This window comes from Canis lupus, chromosome 7 (assembly GCF_048164855.1).
Source record: "Canis lupus baileyi chromosome 7, mCanLup2.hap1, whole genome shotgun sequence".
Lineage (NCBI taxonomy): Eukaryota > Metazoa > Chordata > Mammalia > Carnivora > Canidae > Canis > Canis lupus.
In genome coordinates, this window is record NC_132844.1 from 45,602,136 (window position 1) to 45,607,255 (window position 5,120).

The window sequence follows — 5,120 nt, forward strand, 5'->3', positions numbered from 1 at the left end:
ACCGAATTGCTGTATGAGTTCTAGCAATCTTGGGGTGGAGACTTTTGGGTTTTCTATGTAGAGTATCATGTCATCGGCGAAGAGAGAGAGTTTGACTTCTTCTTTGCCAATTTGAATGCCTTTAATGTCTTTTTGTTGTCTGATTGCTGAGGCTAGGACTTCCAGTACTATGTTGAATAGCAGTGGTGAGAGTGGACATCCCTGTCTTGTTCCTGATCTTAGGGGAAAGGCTCCCAGTGCTTCCCCATTGAGAATGATATTTGCTGTGGGCTTTTCATAGATGGCTTTTAAGATGTCGAGGAATGTTCCCTCTATCCCTACACTCTGAAGAGTTTTAATCAGGAATGGATGCTGTATTTTGTCAAATGCTTTCTCTGCATCCAATGAGAGGATCATATGGTTCTTGGTTTTTCTCTTGCTGATATGATGAATCACATTGATTGTTTTACGGGTGTTGAACCAGCCTTGTGTCCCAGGGATAAATCCTACTTGGTCATGGTGAATAATTTTCTTAATGTACTGTTGGATCCTATTGGCCAGTATCTTGTTGAGAATTTTTGCATCCATGTTCATCAGGGATATTGGTCTGTAATTCTCCTTTTTGGCGGGGTCTTTGTCTGGCTTTGGAATTAAGGTGATGCTGGCTTCATAGAACGAATTTGGAAGTACTCCATCTCTTTCTATCTTTCCAAACAGCTTTAGGAGAATAGGTATGATTTCTTCTTTAAACGTTTGATAAAATTCTCCTGGGAAGCCATCTGGCCCTGGACTCTTGTGTCTTGGGAGGTTTTTGATGACTGCTTCAATTTCCTCCCTGGTTATTGGCCTGTTCAGGTTTTCTATTTCTTCCTGTTCCAGTTTTGGTAGTTTGTGGCTTTCCAGGAATGCGTCCATTTCTTCTAGATTGCCTAATTTATTGGCGTATAGCTGTTCATAATATGTTTTTAAAATCGTTTGTATTTCCTTGGTGTTGGTAGTGATCTCTCCTTTCTCATTCATGATTTTATTAATTTGAGTCTTCTCTCTCTTCTTTTTAATAAGGCTGGCTAATGGTTTATCTATCTTATTAATTCTTTCAAAGAACCAACTCCTGGTTCTGTTGATCTGTTCCACAGTTCTTCTGGTCTCGATTTCGTTGAGTTCTGCTCGAATCTTTATTAACTCCCTTCTTCTCTTGGGTGTAGGATCTATTTGCTGTTTTTTCTCTAGCTCCTTTATGTGTAAGGTTAGCTTTTGTATTTGAGTTCTTTCCAGTTTTTGAATGGATGCTTGTATTGCGATGTATTTCCCCCTTAGGACTGCTTTTGCTGCATCCCAAAGATTTTGAACGGTTGTATCTTCATTCTCATTAGTTTCCATGAATCTTTTTAATTCTTCCTTAATTTCCTGGTTGACCCTTTTATCTTTTAGCAGGATGGTCCTTAACCTCCATGTGTTTGAGGTCCTTCCAAACTTCTTGTTGTGATTTAGTTCTAATTTCAAGGCATTATGGTCCGAGAATATGCAGGGGACAATCCCAATCTTTTGGTATCGGTTCAGACCCGATTTGTGACCCAATATGTGGTCTATTCTGGAGAAAGTTCCGTGTGCGCTTGAGAAGAATGTGTATTCAGTTGAGTTTGGATGTAAAGTTCTGTAGATATCTGTGAAATCCATCTGGTCCAGTGTATCATTTAAAGCTCTCGTTTCTTTGGAGATGTTTTGCTTAGAAGACCTATCGAGTATAGAAAGAGCTAGATTGAAGTCACCAAGTATAAGTGTATTATTATCTAAGTATTTCTTCACTTTGGTTAATAATTGATTTATATATTTGGCAGCTCCCACATTCGGAGCATATATATTGAGGATTGTTAAGTCCTCTTGTTGAATAGATCCTTTAAGTATGATATAGTGTCCCTCTTCATCTCTCACTACAGTCTTTGGGGTAAATTTTAGTTTATCTGATATAAGGATGGCTACCCCTGCTTTCTTTTGAGGACCATTCGAATGGTAAATGGTTCTCCAACCTTTTATTTTCAGGCTGTAGGTGTCCTTCTGTCTAAAATGAGTCTCTTGTAGACAGCAAATAGATGGGTCCTGCTTTTTTATCCAGTCTGAAACCCTGCGCCTTTTGATGGGGTCATTAAGCCCGTTCACATTCAGAGTTACTATTGAGAGATATGAGTTTAGTGTCATCATGATATCTATTCAGTCTTTGTTTTTGTGGACTGTTCCACTGAACTTCTTCTTAAAGGGGAATTTTAAGAGTCCCCCTTAAAATTTCTTGCAGAGCTGGTTTGGAGGTCACATATTCTTTTAGTTGCTGCCTGTCTTGGAAGCTCTTTATCTCTCCTTCCATTTTGAATGAGAGCCTTGCTGGATAAAGTATTCTTGGTTGCATGTTCTTCTCATTTAGGACCCTGAATATATCCTGCCAGCCCTTTCTGGCCTGCCAGGTCTCTGTGGAGAGGTCTGCTGTTACCCTAATACTCCTCCCCATAAAAGTCAGGGATTTCTTGTCTCTTGCTGCTTTAAGGATCTTCTCCTTATCTTTGGAATTTGCAAGCTTCACAATTAAATGTCGAGGTGTTGAACGGTTTTTATTGATTTTAGGGGGGGATCTCTCTATTTCCTGGATCTGAATGCCTGTTTCCCTTCCCAGATTAGGAAAGTTTTCAGCTAGAATTTGTTCAAATACATATTCTGGCCCTCTGTCCCTTTCGGCGCCCTCGGGAACCCCAATTAAACGTAGGTTTTTCTTCCTCAGGCTGTCGTTTATTTCCCTTAATCTATCTTCATGGTCTTTTAATTGTTTGTCTCTTTTTTCCTCAGTTTCCCTCTTTGCTATCAACTTGTCTTCTAGGTCACTCACTCGTTCTTCCACCTCGTTAACCCTCGTCGTTAGGACTTCTAGTTTGGATTGCATCTCATTCAATTGATTTTTAATTTCTGCCTGATTAGCCCTAAATTCTGCAGTCATGAAGTCTCTTGAGTCCTTTATACTTTTTTCTAGAGCCACCAGTAGCTGTATAATAGTGCTTCTGAATTGGCTTTCTGACATTGAATTGTAATCCAGATTTTGTAACTCTGTGGGAGAGAGGACTGTTTCTGATTCTTTCTTTTGAGGTGAGGTTTTCCTTCTAGTCATTTTGCTCAGTGCAGAGTGGCCAAAAGCAAGTTGTATTGGGAAAAAGAGAAAAAGAGAGGAGAGAAAGAAGGAAAGAAAAGAGAAAGAGAAAAAAAAAGGGGAAGAAAAAGAAAAAAAAAAACGAAAAAAAAAAAAAAGAAGAAAAAGAGAAAGAAAAAGAAAGGAGAAAAAAAGGGGGTGGGGGAAGGAAACAAATCAAAAAGCAAAACAAAACAAAAACAAAAACAAACAAACAAAAAAAGAACCACCGGGGAGTATCTTCTGATTCTGTGTACTTTAAGTCCCTTGGCTTCCCCTGGAAGTTGTCCGTCTAGCTGGTGTTCTGGGGGAGGGGCCTGTTGTGCTGATTCTCAGGTGTTAGCAGTTGGGGGAGCTGCTGTGCCCCTGCTTGGTGCAGGGCTCGGTGGGGGTTGTTTACCCCGTGAGGCCGCAGGAGGAACAGCCCCAGTGGCGGGGCAGCTCTGGAAACCTGGATTCAGCTCCGGCAGGAACTCCGTCTGCAGGGCCTGGAGGCTCCGGGGCGGGGCCGCTGATCTGCTCAGCTGGGGCAGGAGCGTCCTCGCTGTCCTGGGCCCTCCCGGCCTCTGCCTGTCCCGGGGGAGGCGGGATCCTGGGCTGTGTCCCGGCGCCCTGTGCTCCGGAGCCTGCGCTGGTGGATTCGCGCTCCCGGGCCGCAGCCCCCTCCGCGGAGCCGCCGCCCGAGCCCCTCCGAGCTGCTCCTGGAACCGCGCAGGCCCCTCTGCACGGAGCCTCTTCCTCTGCCCGAGCCCGGCCGAGCTGCTCCCGGGGCCGCGCAGCCCCCTCCGCGGAGCCGCCGCCCGAGCCCCTCCGAGCTGCTCCTGGTCCCGCCGGGTCCCGCCGTGCGCGCTGCAGCCCTTAGGGAGCTCGGCGCACTCTCCTGGGCGCGCAGTTGCTGTTACTGTCCCCGGGAGCCCGAGGGCCTCCTCGCCCTCCTGGTCCTGCTCCCACTCCCCACGAGCCCCTTTCCCCCGGGAAGGTCGGTGCAGCTCCTGCTCCTCCGGGACGGGGCTCTCCTGTCCTGGGGACACTCGCCCCGGCCTCAGCCCGGCTCCTCGCGGGGCCCCTCCCCCTTGGAGGCCTTTGTTCCTTTATGTCTTTTTCCCCGTCTTCCTACCTTGATAGAAGCGCGAACTCTTCTCACTGTAGCATTCCAGCTGGTCTCTCTTTAAATCTCAGGCCGAATTCATAGATTTTCAGGATAATTTGAAGGTTTTCTAGGTAGTTTGGTGGAGACAGGTGATTTGGAGACCCTACTCTTCCGCCATCTTGCTCCTCCCCCTATTTTGGATGTTAAATGTACTGACATATGTTAGTTAAAAATAAAAGGATAGAAAACAATATACAATGCAAACACTAACAAAACAAAGCAAAGCAAAAAATAACTGCGGTGGTTATGTTAATAACAGGTAAAGTAGATGTTATGGTAAAGGATATTACTAGGGACAAAGAAAGGTATTATACAATGATAAAGGGGTTAAATCATTAAGAAGACCTAATAGTCCTAAATGTATATGCACCTAAAAACAGAGTTTTAAAATACCTGATGCAAACCACTGATAGAACTGAAATGAGAAATTATTAATTCACAATCCTAATTGGACATTTTAACCCTCTCTCTTAGTAGTTAATAGAACAAATAGATAGGAAGTCAAGATAGAAGACTTCAACAACATAATCAACCAATTTGACCTATTCATTATTTATGGGAAACACCATGCAGCAGCAGAATATATACTTCTTTCAAGTGCACATGTAACACAAACCAAGACAGACCACATTCTAGTCCATAACACAGATCTTAATTAATTCAACTGGATTGAAATAAAATAGTACAAATTATGTTCTCTCACTACGAAGAAATCAAAATAGAAATCAATGACAGAAATATATGGAAAATCTTCAAATACTTGAAAATTAAACAACGTACTCTAAAACATGGGTCAAACAAATATCACAATTGAGTTCATAAAAC